This window comes from Scyliorhinus canicula, chromosome 15 (genome assembly GCF_902713615.1).
Source record: "Scyliorhinus canicula chromosome 15, sScyCan1.1, whole genome shotgun sequence".
NCBI lineage: Eukaryota > Metazoa > Chordata > Chondrichthyes > Carcharhiniformes > Scyliorhinidae > Scyliorhinus > Scyliorhinus canicula.
Window position 1 is genome coordinate 18804373 of NC_052160.1, and position 15783 is coordinate 18820155.

The following is a 15783-nucleotide window of genomic DNA, read 5'->3' on the forward strand; positions in this document are numbered from 1 at the left end:
GCCATTACACATTACAGTGATCAGTCCATGCTGTTATGCAACCAAATCCACCCACGCAACCCAAGCTCATTAGCACAACATATTCTGGCTTGGTCAATTTACTACAGACCATTACTTAATGCATAGAGATATATTTCTGACTGCCAATTTACAGTCCACACTATTTAGCCCAATTCACAAACAGTTCGAAAGAAGCAAATTAAGTGACACAATGAACAATTTTTTTCCCCCAACTTAAATGTAATGGAGCAGAACCAAGTGATTTTTCCCTTTATAGCAGCTGTGTAAGCATGACTTTCCTGTGGAAATATTTACTTTAAAAATACTCTGAAGCATTATCATTGATTAGGAGCACAGATTAGTAAACAAGTGACAAGCAAGGTTACTGGTTAGAGTTTTCACAGCAATTGCCAGAATGCTAACCACAGTGCCCCCTGACGCGTTTAATCACCAATCCAGTAGTTTTGCTGCCTTGTTTTAAAAATTAACCGTAAACTTTTGTCATTGAGAAACGTTAGTGCATTTGAAAACAATTCATCCTCTATTAGAAACGGTTTACAATTCTTTACTTCTCAAATTCCACCCCTCCACCCAAAAGTGATTTTGCCTCGTCGTTGTACCATAAAAGTCTCCTCCATCGTAAAAAAAAATGCACAATTTAGATTTGAACTGGCAACAATTTTTAAAACCTCAAGTTCAGTCCTGGGGATAATGATAACCAAACATCTACTTCTGAAAGTAGAATGCTTCACCCATGACACTATGACAACAAAATGTAATGCTAAGTATTTGGCAAGTGAAGCTCATACGCTTGTGTTCCCAATAAACCTGTGCAGAGTAACTACAACATCAGTCTATTCCAAATGTGTCAACTAGCTTCCACTTCACATTTTTGTCTATATAGATCATTCAAGATTTAAAAATTCTGTTTCATGTTTATATATTGTAATGTAAAATTTCAGTTTGCATCTATGAATAGGTAAAAATATCAGTTATCATGATCCTCTCTTTCCCAGAAAAAAAAGAGCTCCAACTCCCTCAAGGTTTTCCTGATCAGAATGTAATCCTTGCACCGTCTCCAGGTGATTCTATATCTGGTGTAATATGGACGGCAGAATCATGCTGTGTGGTCTAAACAGGGTTCTTCGACAATTTAACAATTTTAAATTCTAGTCCTTTAGAAATGAACCTCAGTGCTTTAATTACATTTTTCATATCTTGTTAACACATGTCGCTAATACAAAATAACCTGGATCTCTGCTCTTAAATGTTCATTGAGCCTGGCCAGTGAGATGTCACTACACAGTTTGACAAAATAAGAGAGCCAGATTTAAGAGGCAGTCTTCAAAAGGAAGAAGTGAAAGTTTTTTTAAATTCAGAGGTCAGGATCAGCTGGTCTGTGACACTGGCAGGATTAATGTTGAGAAACATGTTAAATGAGGATACAGATAGCTCAAATTGAAATACAAGTTTTCATTCTGCCCGCACATCAATGTAACTTGAGGGGAGCTGACTTGAAATCTAAACCGCAACTCCCAGTATCATTTGGAAACACGTTGTACAACTGAACAGGTGCAATCTTTAGTCTATATCCAGTTAAAAGTTCATTTCAACCATGGCAATGATTGCCGACAACTGGTCCAAGCAGCCTCCTTTAACTAGTGGAGGAGAGCAGGGAGGGTGAACCAGAGTTTCTGCTCCAGAATGCTATGAAACAAATGCTTTTATAATGGGTGAAAACAATATTGATCATAGCCGCAAAAGCCCTCATGCTCCATGGCATCAGAGAGTGTGTGGGACCGAAAGCAAATACACATCAGTTCCTCAGAAACAATGTAAAGACAAATTGAAAGGGAATCAATTTAGAATACAAGAGCAATCCATATGCACATGGTTGTCAAGAGGCTGACCCTCAAACTTTGGATTCAATCGGTCCTATAAATAACACAAACCAGATTTAACTGATCTAATTAATCAAAATTTAATTCAAATGAAAAAGGGCTCTAGCATTCCATCTACTAAAAGGATATAATTGTTATGGAGATATATTTAACAATGTTGCGCTGGCCAAACACCAGTCATCACATAATTCACATTACTGTTCACAAAAGCAGCTGTGATAACAAGACCGTCTCAGAAAAGCTGCTGGACTCTATTCGCTCGGACAATATAACTACTATACTACCAACAAATTAGGCATCAAGTAAGGAAACCATCTGCCCGAGGGAGAAACTTAGAAAATTTACAGAACAGGAGGACATTTGGCCCATCATGTCCAGGCCAGCAGAAAAAGAGCTAGTCATACTTTCCAGCTCTTGGTCCTTAAGAGTTCCAACAATTTGCAATTTGTAAGACTGAGAGACTAACCACGGGAGTAATAACGTTGACCAATGGATATCTTATATTAAAACAAACTTCAATTTAAACACAGAATCAAACACAGTAATAGCTTTCCAATTTACAGCTAAAGACTCACTATCAACACCTGCCACTGTGTATTCTAGTTCAGTGACCCAATAGCACGGTGGTTGGCACTGTTGCTTCACACTGCCAGGGACCCAGGTTTGATTCCCGGCTTGGGTAACTGTTTGTGCAGATTACGCACATTCTCCCAGTGTCTGCGTGGGTTTCCTCCGGGTGCTCCGGTTCCTCGCACAAAGTTCCAAAAGATGTGCTTGTTAGGTGGATTGGACATTCTGAATTTTCCCTCAGTGTACCCGAACAGGCGCTGGAATGTGGTGACTAGGGGATTTTCACAGTGGCTTCATTGCAGTGTTAACATAAGCCTACTTGTGACACTAATAAAGATTATTATTATAGCTCAAATGCCTCAATTAGGATTTCTTGTCTCACTGTGCAGACCTTTGCAGACACACCCTTCAAGGGACAACCAGAAAATCCTTCTCTCCACAGCGGATGCCATCTCCCTGGCCCTAAACTCTTCCCTGGAGTATCTCAACAACAAGGGCTCCTACGTCAGACTCTTATTCATCAACTACAGCTTCACCTTCAACACCATAATCCCAGCCAAGCTCATATCAAAGCTCCAAAACCTAGGACTTAGCTTCCACCTCTGCAACTGGATCCTCGACTTCCTGACCCATAGACAACAAGCAGCAAGGATAAACAACAACACCTCGTCCACAATAATGATCAATACTGGGGCTCTGCAAGGCTGCGTACTTACCGCTACTATACTCCCTGTACATACACATATGCACACGACTGTGGCAAAATATGGCTCTAACTCCATGTACAAGTTTGCTGATGACATGACCATAGTGGGTCGGATCTCGAACAAAGATGAGTCAGAATGCAGGAGGGAGGTACAGACCCTAGTGGCGTGGTGTAATGACAACAATCTCTTCCTCAACGCCAACAAAACTAAAGAGCTGGTCATTGACTTCAGGAAGCAAAGTATTGTACAAACTTCCGTCTGGATCAATGGTGCGGAGGTGGAGATGGTTAGCAGCTTCAAATTCCTAGGTGTACACATCACCAACTACCTGTCCTGGTCCACCTACATTGACGCTACGACCAAGAAAGCACAATAGCACCTATATTTCGTCAGGAAACTAAGGAAATTCGGCATGTCCACATTAACTCTTACCAATCTTTACAGATGCGCCATAGAAGCATCCTATCTGGCTGCGGCACAGCCTGGTATGGCAATAGCTCGCCCAAGATCTTAAGGAACTAGAGAATCGTGAACGCGGCCCAGTCAATCCCATCCACTGGCTCGGTCTACACCTCCCACTGCCTTGTGAAAGCAGGCAGCATAATCAAAGAGCCCACCCCTCCGAGTTATTCTTTCTTCCGTTGGGCAGGAGATACAAAAGTCTGAGAACATGCACTAACAGGCTCAAAAACAGCTTCTACCCCGCTGTTACCAGACTCCTGAATGACCCTCTTATGGATTGAACTGATCTCTTCACACATCTTCTCTACTGAATAGTACTACAGTCTGTATGCTCACCCGATGCCTATACACTTACATTATGTATTTAAGCATGTCCTATGTTTTTTCATGTATGGAACAATCTCTCTGGACTTACGCAGAACAATACTTTACACTGTACCTCGGTACACGTGACAATAAATAAATTCAATTCTGTCAAACACTCAACTGTTCAACTTAAAAATCTTATAAGCAGACTGCAAAACTACAGAGACCTGGCTCCTCCCATTAATTATATAATCTTTATCCTCAGCACAAGGCTTTCGCCAGCCTCCTCCACTAAAGGTGTCCCATGGCCCGCTTAGCAGAACAAAACACAATCCCTCTTTAATTAACGTACAGCCCAAGGAAACACCAAAAATCAAATGTTCCATCAGCCATCTCTATAAACAAGTAAATGTCTGCTTTACTGCCTACATCAATTGGAACCTAGGTTTTTAAATAATATTACTACAAAATAGGAATATATAAAAATCTCATACATTCACACAAACCATGTTCATAGCGAAGGCCTTTTTCAGAGTACCTGCTTCGGCAATTCAGGCAGCTAGTTCCAGACAACCATCACTCTCTGGGTGAAATCAATTACTCCTCAACTCCCTTCTCCAAGTGTTCTGCCAATTACATGAAATCTATGGAGCGGGATTCTCGAGCCCCTCGCCGGGCTGGAGATTCGCCGCAATCGCACCACGCCGCCCGAGATTCTCGGAGGAGCAGAGAATCGGCGCCATTTGCACGGCGCTGGTCGCGGGCCGTTGTTGCCGGCCGGGCTGCCGATTCTCCAGCCTTGATGGGCCGAGCGGCCGCGTGGAAACGGCAGAGTCGCGCTGACGCCAACTCTGCACGCAGGATCGGGAGATGGCCTGGGGGGGGCCTCCTTCACTGGGGGGGGGGGGGGGGGGGGGTCCACTGATGGGGTCTGACCCGTGATCGGGGCCCACTGATCTGCGGGCCGCCCCCTCCAGACCCAGCCCTATTTTGTTACATGGCCAGCCCCTGAACCCCCGCACCATGTTGCGTAGGGGCCAGCGCGTTGAGGAAGTTCCCCGAAGATGCGTGGGTTGACGTGGCGCCCAGTTGGTGCCAGGAAGGGAGGCTGGAGCGGCGTGAACTGCTACAGTGCCGTGCTGGCCCCCTGCAGGGGCCAGAATCAGTAGTGCCCGTGCCCGTTTCGCACCGTCGTGAAACACGATGGCGTTCACGCCGGATCAGTCTGATTCACAAGATTCCTTGTATTCAAGTGTATGCCGCTAATCACTGGACAACTCGTTTAATTTCTAGTTACTGTTTTCTCTTGTCTTCCAACTTGCATACTAATTTTCTGCCTTTCTTCATCAATGTCACTTCTCTCATTTCAGAATCGACACAAGTTCTAACCCATCCCCCATGAAGCTAATTTAAACCCTCCCTCCCAGCACTAACAAAATCCCCTGCAAAGGTATTGGTCCCAGCCCTGTTGAATTGTAGCCCATTCGGCTTGTAAAGATCCCATCTTCCCAGATGTAGTTCAAGTGTCCCAGGAATCAAAAGCCCCGTCTCCCTCCCCATCACCTCGTTATCCATATATTCATCTACACTATCCTCCTTTTTCTGTATTCATTAGCACATGACAAAGTAATCCAGAGATTACTATCTTCAAGATCCTACTTTTAACATTTCCTTCCTAACACCCCAACATCAGCCTGTAGGACCCACTTTATTTTTCTACCTAGGTCATTAGTACCGATATGAACCACCATAATCTGTGGCTATTCATCCTGGAGTCATATGTGCAACTGCAGAAAGGCATGTCTACTCCATCCATTAAATCCTCAGCATTATTGCTTTTTCCTAATCTTCTCCCACTGGTACAGCTGAGCCACTTGCAATGCCATGGTCTTGGCTCCAGTCGTACTTCCCAAAGGGAACCAAGTATTCAGGGAACTCCTGCTCTACCTGCCAGTTGAGTTTTAAAAGTGACTTACAAACCTTGTAGTTGACACAGATATCGCTGCACTAAATACTGCATTTCAAAAAATGACAAATGTCAACTTGCCGTTTCAAATCCCCAATGACAAAGAAGTACCAAGTGAAATTCAAGCACCACCACAAATGGGCAGCACGGTAGCATTGTGGATAGCGCAATTGCTCCACAGCTCCAGGGTCCCAGGTTCGATTCCGGCTTGGGTCACTGTGCAGAGTCTGCACATCCTCACCGTGTCTGCGTGGGTTTCCTCCGGGTGCTCCGGTTTCCTCCCACAGTCCAAAGATGTGCAGGTTAGGTGGATTGGCCATGCTAAATTGCCCTTAGTGTTGCGTGGGGTTACTGGGTTACGGGGATAGGGTGGAGGTGTGGACCTTGGGTGGGGTGCTCTTTCCAAGAGCCGGTGCAGACTCGATGGGCCGAATGGCCTCCTTCTGCACTGTAAATTCTATGTCTAAAAATGGAGAGAGAAAAAAATCTGGAGGGTAAATCAAACCCAGCTTTTTCCTCTATTGCTTCTAGAAGGTAACTGCAGTGCAGCATTGAAAGTTATCCGGAGAGCTGATCACTGCTCCATTCTGGCATCCAAATAATGGGACATGATTGTTACTTTATCAGGTTTATGAGATTACTGATAATAGCCAGACTCCTATACTTTGGAATTAGATGTTATGAGAACAAGATGTTTCAATTTACTGTTTGAGTTAAGTTAATGCAAGTGGACCATGCAATCATTAATTAACACCAAATGTCAGCCGAGATTCCGCACAGACATGAGGTTTTCATTCATTTACACCATCCACACTTATTTGTGGGCAGCTGCCTAAAGACCACTAATCATTTGCTATTTCCACAGAGGTCAATTATCGAGGCACTGCTTTATAACAGCACTAGCTATTTCAGGCAGCGATGGAAGATACTTGCCATATCACGTACAGAGATATTAACAAAACTCAGATTCATTATTTAAATGTAGTAAAATCTCGAAATGTATCAAATCGTGTCTTGAAAGTTGGATCTGTGAGCAGCAGATGCCTCCGGGATCATTGGGTTTCTCTGTTGGCCACAGCTGTCCAATTAGATTTAGCATCATAAATCCTTTGTTTCTTATTTCCAGGAGAACAATTTAACTTAAACTAACAGCTGTTTCCAAAATGACTTCCCACAATATTATTAGATATTTTAAAATGTTGCCAGCAGAATTATCCATGAATACAAAGTCTATTATAAGATCAGATCAGCCATGGCCTTTTTGAATGGTGGAACAGGCTCAAGGAGCAGCATAGCCCACTCCTGCTCGTTTATTTAAGGTTATAATGCTTTGATGTCTATCATAACTACTCATGCACATGACTGCTAGATGCCATTTTACCATCCTTTTCTTATAGCTGACAAATCACCTTAATATCAACACTCCCGCTATAAGCAGTGGGGAATGTATATGGGTGTGTAAATTGTAAAAATAATTGCAATTTCAGAAGCGGATTCTTCAACCCCGAGCAAAAAGAAAAGTTCCCACTATTTATTTACCTGCGAAGACAATACAATTCAGCAGAGACATTTCCTTTAGGAATGTACTTCCATTACTTAGCCAGTGGTGATAATTGAACACCTGTAAAGAGACCACCAAAACAACCTGGCAAAGCTCAACTCCCAAAAATGATACCTCATCCAGCCATTTACAAACCATCAAAAACAATAACTTGGGTGTGAAATCACATGGCTCAATATTAGCATATTACATAGCTGCTCCATGATTGATGGGATACCATCTTTGTTTCTATTTACCAACCAGAAGTCAGAAAATGAACCTTTTTTTAAATTTAAGCTGTATTTAAATTATTTTTTTCCCCAATTAAGGGGCAATTTAGTGTGGCCAATTTACCTCTCAACACAACATTTTGGGTTGTGGGGGTGAGACCCACACAGACACGGGGAGAATGTGCAAACTCCACACGGACAGTGACCCGGGATCCAACCCGGGTCGTCGGCGTCGTGAGGCAGATGTGCTAACCACTGCCCCACCGTGCTGCCCCAGAAAATGAAAAGTTTCAGACAGCTTTTCAGACAAGTGAATCCTAAACAAACAAAAACTATCACACCACACAAATAAGCAAGAAAGCAGCAGAGTAATTTGGTTGAGGAACTCTTGCGAGTACATTGAAGACAAATTATAGGGATGCAGTTGGAAGAGTTGTGTCTCTGAAAACCCCAGAATGTCAAAAACAAAGCAAATTTAGTGCTATTTGTGAAGTATTACTAGCAGTTTGGTGCTGTGAACTGCTTCCTCGTAGAATATGGATCAAGGGTGCCCAAACATTTCAATCAGGACTCCTGCATTAGTCAGAACATGACACATCAATCCAATTACACAACTATTGGTTGCAGAGTAACTGTTAGAAACTTTCAGTAGGAAAATCAAGAGGTTTCAGGCCATGAGGAACCCGGTGAACAAATTAAATAGAGAATCATTTAAACTAAAGGAAAGGAATGGAAGAAAGAACTAATTTACATAATGCCTCATTATATCCTCAGGTGAAAAGTGCTACTTCATATTAATTACTTTTACAGGATATTCAATGTTGCTACACAAACACATGCAAAACCAGCCTGTGCAAATGCAAAATTAGCCTGTGCACAATGAGAATCTGCAAAGTTAATGGAGTATTGGTCTTGTTTCAATAACTCATTCTTGATTTATTTTAAAAACATATTTTCCGTACAAATTGTTACTATGGCTTCACCACTGGTCGGTGGGGGGGGGGGGGGGGGGGGGGGGGGAATAAATTTATCTTTGAGCTAATGTAGGGTTATTCTGCTCTAGGGGCCCACGTATTTATGTTAACCACTTCAACAATAAGGGGGGTTATGACAAATAACCTGCATCTTAATCCCTTCACAAATAGAATCCTACATACAAATTTGATCTGTCCCAAAAATACAATCTGTTCACACATCCGCCACAAGATCTTGTATTACACAACCACTCTGACATCAGGCTCATCAGTCGGTCACTGTCCTCCCTTTCAATCACAAAAATGGGCTGGTGAAGGTGACAGAGAGGAGCTTAACCACAAATCAAACATCAGCATACCCGTGGCCGCCTGCGTATCTTTTAATTTAAAAACCGTCCTCAAAGAAAGCTTACTGCTACAAATCACACTGAACTTTAAAGGTTGGAGTCTTGTATATGCCTATGTTCTGAACCATGACTCTTCAGTAGTACAGGCAATACAGATAAACATTAGCTTTGCTTTACAGGTTCCTGGAAATATGCAGTTGTGCAACAGAGACACTAATAAATGTTCAACCTGGAACCCATTTACAGACTATTGTAGGTCTAATTACAGGAACAACCACAGTAATTGCAGTGAGATTTCTGAAGTTAAGAACAAGAAGTTAATCCTTTTGAGTAAGTAGAATGTCAGATACAGACTTACTGTAGATGTTGTTAACTATTAAATTCGGCCCTGGGTTTTTAAAAAAAAAATAGCTCAAGAGAAAACTTTTTCTCAGTCTGCTAATGAGATTCAAAATCAGCTTGAGAGGTAAGAGAACCTAGATAACTGAAAACTATCTTGCCCACACCCTCTGACAGCGAGGCTGGGGGAAATGTCAAAGGGACCTCAAAGCTTCAGTTGAGTCACTCCTGCTGGCCCAGTCTGAAGAAGTATCAGCAGATGTCTGGGAGCAGTACAGTCATTGCGCATTGATGGAATTTTTATTAAAGCCTAAAATAAAACAACACAGTTACAATCCAAAAATAAGAATAATATTCCTGTCTTTCCAACAGAACAGTAATATCCAATATGTACAAATTAAAGGAACAATGCAGATATACTCTGCTACAGGCCTGTAGTTTTATCTAGTTTCACCAGGCAGTACACGGACAAATTAGATCAGGTCATTACTGTATATTCTGAATGTATCCAAGTAATAGATCAGCAAGACCATTGTAATTAAATGATTTACTATAACATATCCAGTCCCTTGGTATCTTCTAGTATTTCAGCAAAATGGTTGTTAGTTTTCAAATCAAAAATATCTCAAACGGAATGCATTATAAAACATCTGCTCCTTTGACACTTTCTATCAAATGCTTCAAGCTGTGCCAATATTTTGTAGTATGTCTGCTTTGAAAAGTTCTCATTATTTCATCAGTGTTGACCTTACAGAATTCAATTAATCCTTCAAAGTATGCATCTGTCACACTGACTGAGCAATTTCACCTCTTGCATAACCCCAGTGTCAGATCTTATTTTTAAATAGACAAAAACTATACACGCGCAAAAGCCATTCCTCGTGAAGTAATGCTCACGCTACAGCTAAGCCTTAATGCATCAAAATTCCCAAGAAGCTTTTGCGACTATAATATGTTACATTGTGCACTTACCTCTGTTAGCTTCTTGGTAGACTTGAACTTTACCCGGTTCTACGCCAAGTCGCCTAAAATTGAAGATGAGGAATAACCCTCAAAAAAATCGTTCCTCAAAAACCACATTGCTGATTTTTACACAAAATTAGGGTAAAGGCACAAGAAATGTCTTCAATAGGGAACTGAAGATATTGAGACAAAAAAAATATGGGGTAAAACAGTTTTTGGAGGGGGGGGGGGGGAATAGCAGGGAAGTACTCAAATCTTCCCATCAAACCTGCACCAAGTATTGATTACCTATAACCATTATATAGAATTACATCGACACCAACAGGCAATCACATTTTTCTCTCGAACACAGAAACTTAAAAAATCATATTTAATCAATGGCTCAGCAGGTAAGTGGCCCAACATAATGAGCCACATGAGGCCAGCACTGCTTGTTGGTCTGTACTGCAATGCTTTGTTTTAGGGTGATAATTTGGGTGGGCACTACAAATAAGCTTTATGTTCCAAGAATTGGGCTGGGGGAAGGGAAAAGAGTGCAAAAGCTTTGACAGCTTCCCGACAACTTGTCACTGACCTCCATTAATGGAAACGGCGAATGCTACTTTGCGGGGTAAATGACATGTCTGACTTACCTGTAATGGCACACTATGGTCGAATAGCCCAGTCCCATTTGAAAACCTGACTATTTAGCTGAAGTAATGGGAGAGTGTCTGCACTTGCAGAACACCTTAATAGGTATTACCATGTTCAGAACAGGAGGAAAGAAAGCTGGAAATGGGGGAAGCCGGAGATAAAAGGTGCATTTCTATAATACCCCCAAAGCAATAAAGTGGTACTGATCAAAACATTTTATCATATTTTTAAAAATATATTAAGAGTGGTATGGAAAGATGAGCCTTATGCTCAGAGTGGCTCTAGATGAATAATCTGAATAACTGTGGCAAAAAAGAAAATCAACAGCAAAAATTTACTGTCCAGGAAGCCTATTGGGAAGATTCATTTTATAAACAGAAACAATTGACTCACGACACATCATAACAGTTCGGTATCCAGAAGATTTTAATGAGCTTCACAAATCTGAAGATCAATACCACTACTGCCCCTCTCAGACAAATCGGACCATTTAAAAGTCACATCTTCTGAGTAAAACTAGCATAAACTGTGCCAACTCCTATACCTATTTTCTATGTTATTGTTTTGGTACATGGATCTTTAATGGAGACATATCTTTTAAGTTGAACTGGGGAAGTGAGAAACTTGAAAGTTGAAAAATAGTACACTGTGCTATGAAGATTTAGAACAGAAGAACTCAGACTTTATGGCACCTGGGAAATTGGAAGGATTCAGTTTGATTGGTTGGCTGATGACCAATGGATTGGCCAGGGATAATATTCTGCCCGGCAATCGACAGCGATTGGGTCCTACCGGGTAAGGCTTTTTCAGAGAACCCAGCAGAAAAGCTCCTAGACGTTGAGAGGAGAGGTTGTGTGTTGCTCTCTCTCTCTCTCAAATGTTTCCTGACCTCTGCTTCGGAGTCTGCAGAGAAGTCTCGCGATCCTGATGAATCTACAGTGAAAACCATTACAAGACTGAAAGCAAATACATCATCCAAATACATGCCTAGATTGAAGAAAAATCAAACTGGAAGACGTCCATCTGAAGCAGAGACTTTTATCCTTTTACTTTTAGTATTATTCTTACATCCCTTATTACACACGAGGGTGGGCGAGTTAAAGAAGGGGAGGGGGTTAGAAATTAGATAATTAACCAATTATATTTATTGCCTATTTTATTATAATTATTGTTATTATTAAAAGTTCATTGTTTAAATTTACAAACTCGGCGACTGTAGTTATTGGACAGCAAAAGTCTTGGGTATTTTCCCAATTTAGAGTTAATTTCAACTGTGTTGCGACTCTGGGTCAAGTGGAACTGGAATTGACTGCTCACTACCCCAGGGTGTCGTAACAATGTACATGTACTGAATAGTGCAAATCAAGGAGATGTCAGTAGCTGGATAAAAACATTTTTGAGAAACCACCAAGAAATTAAAGGTACATTCATTCGTAAAAAAAAAAACATCTGGAATTAACTTCTGGCTCAGGATCACGTTAAAAACCACCAAAGAAAGATGGATTGACCACTGCATTTAATTAGTGGGTGGAGATAAAAGTCCCTCCAAAATTAAAAAAAAAAGCCACTTATCAATAGAAGCAATGTACATGACATGTTGACACATTATTCATTAACTGCTTTTAGCGTTATTATGAAACATAGTCAAAAGACTCAAATTTCCAGTGGACCCGTTGTCAGTGTTAGCTGAAAGAGGCTTATCCAATCTAATGCCACATTCCAGCTCTTGGTCTGTAGCCCTGTAGGTTACAGCAATTTTGCATATCCAAGTTGTTAAAACTGTTATGAGTGTTTCTACCTCTATCACCTTTCAGACAGTCAGTTCCAGATCCTACCATCCTCAGTCAAACTATTTCTGCTCAACTTCCCTCTAATCCTTTTACCAATAACTTTAAAACTATGCCTCCTGGCTATTGACCTTAAAGATTGGAATCCTTCCCAGCAAAACCATAATTCCAATTTTTTTTTAAAGTTTCAACCATGAAGCTCAAACTTTTATAGCCTTGTACGGCAGCTCCCCTCCCTCGCTTTTCAAAATATTGCAAGACACCCTTTTCTGAAAACGCAGTCTCATGGCTACATGACTATTGACTGCCCTCTGTTAATCTTCAATCAATTAATAGCTTGCCTACTCTAAGGAGGGTAGATCTGACTTAGCAATGAACCATAAACCATGGAGAAAAGGAACCGAGTCTTTATGCATTGGGGCCATTATAGAGGTGTTTTTACACGGCATCTGCACACGCCCACTTACCAAGCAGGTTCACTGGATAGTGAAACAAGGCAGGAAATTAAAATGAAAAAAATGAAAATGAAAATTGCTTATTGTCACACGTAGGCTTCAAATGAAGTTACTGTGAAAATCCCCTAGTACGGGAAATGAACAGTGCTGCTGGCCTGCCTTGGTCTGCTTTAAAAGCCAGCTATTTAGCCCAGTGTGCTAAACCAGTTCCCAGAAATGCTGCCTACTTTATTAAGTCTGCCAAAATCGAGGGTATGGGTCCCCAAGGCACCCTTATTAGAAACTCTTACTGCTGAGGGTCAGGTAACATGGCAAATTCCCAATCTTTACCATTCTATAGCACAGTGGATGGGACAATTGTTCATCGAGTCAGTTGGCAATGGTGCTACACAGAAGAGAAGTTCTGGGAAAATGTTAAAAATCAATGCAAAGTTCTCCTGTAAATTACTCTCCACAAAAGACTGCATTACTCAAAAAGGAAACGCATGAGCAAAACAAAACCTAGTTCCTCTTACCCAATACCTGAATATTAAATGAAAATGTGTACTTTGCTCTATTGCTATGCAACATCTTGTAACTGCAAAAGGCTGAACTTTAATAAGGAATCAAGGGTAAAAATCAACCCTCAATGAAATATAGACACAAATGATAAAAAAGTTGAAATAAATCAGTACTTTGGTAACTGTTCATTTAGCAAAATATATGAACATCCAAACAGTAAATGGATTTAAGATCCGAACATCAGGAAAACCTTTGTACCCAAACTACACTTTCATGTATTTTGGTTTACATAAAACTCTGTAGGCTAATTTATAGTTTATAGAATTTATACTGACCCCATAAAAATACTGGAGATTTGCAGGAGAGATTTTAACAAAACTATAAAATTTATGCCAATAGGTTAAAAATGCTATAATTGTGGGTGATTTGCAGTTTTAGTACTTTTTTCAAATATGGAATGTCAAAAGTATTGGGCAGACTCAGGAAGGAAACAATTTTTAATCACCTAATGAGCTGTATTAAACTGGCTCTGGCTCAAAACTAAACCCACACATAGGAAAAAAATACACAACTGGGTGTATAGCTATCCCACCCTCCCCCTCCCCCTCTGTCAAAACATAAGCAAACATTTTCATACATATTCAAGCAAAAAAAAATAGCTCCGCAATTAGTGATGTCTGCCCACATCACCATGCTTTTAAAAAAGTATTAAAAATTAACTGTAAAATACCATATCTCCTGCTGATTACATGATGCACTCTTTTTGCATGCGTTGGTTGCCCTTAAAAATCACAGATGATTCACAAGAATAAGAATCAGGGTGGATAAACGGCACCCTCTCAATCTGATGTCGCAATGGCTTTGTAAGAAAAAAAGTCTGTTTACTTACTCTGAAATCTTCTTCGCCAATTCTGTGTAGGCTGGACACGAGTTGGCAGAGAACAGTGCCAGACCTCCTTTGGTTCCATTCATGGCTGGTAGGTCCTGTTTGTTTCCTCTCAGGATATTGTTAACCCAATGACAATTCACCTGCAATACCAAAAAAGAGGGAAACATGTATTATATATTATACACATATTGCACAGTGGGCACCATTTTATGATAAAATCACCTGTGAGCTTCAATAGTAGTAACTACGCCTGGGAGGTGTTGGCTGAAACCAACGTGCAGCTGTAGCGGCTGCATCCTCCCAGCTCAGCAGCACACTCTGAACACTTGCAAAGCCTCAGTGGCTCTGCTGCAGTTCCTGTCACATGTGGCCTGCTTGGAAAGAGCCCCTTCACCATTTGATTCGGATCAGCGCCCGAATACTGGGCGAGGCCCAATAGACCGACGTCAACAACCCTCACCATCCCCACCGACCGGACGCACGCTGCCCACCCCAAGTCTCCCGGTTTGCCGATGATGGATTAAGCGCGCGTCCCAACCCACTCAACGGTCGTCTAACTACTGGGCGGGTCGGCCACTGAGAACCAAGGGGGCCTCCTGAGAAACCGCTTCTCACCTGCCGCCACCGCCAGCTGCCTCGAAGCTGCTGCCGCGCGCTACCCTCCACTCAGCCCGCTTGGCAACCGCGACCCACCCCTGGCAACATAGGCCCTGCCCCTGTCAACTCGCCCCACCCCCTCGCAACCGAGACCCTGCCCCTGGCAAATCGACCCACCCCCTCGCAACCGAGGCCCTGCCCCTGACAACTCGCCCTACTCCCTGACAACCGACGCCCCACCCCCTGGCAACCGAGGCCCCGCCCCTGTCAACTCGCCCCACCCCCTGGCAACCGTGGCCCGGCCCCTGGCAACCGTGGCCCGGCCCCTGACAACTCGCCCCACCCGCTGGCAACCGGGGCCCCGCCCCTGATCATTTGCAGGTCACCCCGACCGACCTCGACTCCGCCCCTGGCAACTCAGCCTCGCCCTCCAGCAACCTAGGCCCCCGCCCCTGACAACAGCCTCTCCATCTGACAGCCCCTGACAACTCAAACCCGCCCTCTAGCAACCCAGGCCTCGCCCCTGACATCTCGCTCCGCCCCTGACAGCCTGCGCCCTGACAACTCAGAGTCGTTCCCGGCAACAGTCTCCCGTCTCACCCCCCCCCCCCCCCCC

General features: G+C 42.5%; 1 protein-coding gene across 1 annotated transcript in view; it reads right to left on the reverse strand.

Moving 5' to 3' along the window:
• prpsap2 (phosphoribosyl pyrophosphate synthetase-associated protein 2) overlaps positions 1–15009 on the reverse strand; it is a 38635-nt gene extending 23626 nt beyond the window's left edge. Inside the window, 2 exon segments of the mRNA XM_038819363.1 lie at positions 14571–14710; positions 14793–15009. The gene's annotated coding sequence lies outside the window, so the exon portion shown is untranslated.
• Positions 15010–15783: the final 774 nt, after the last annotated feature.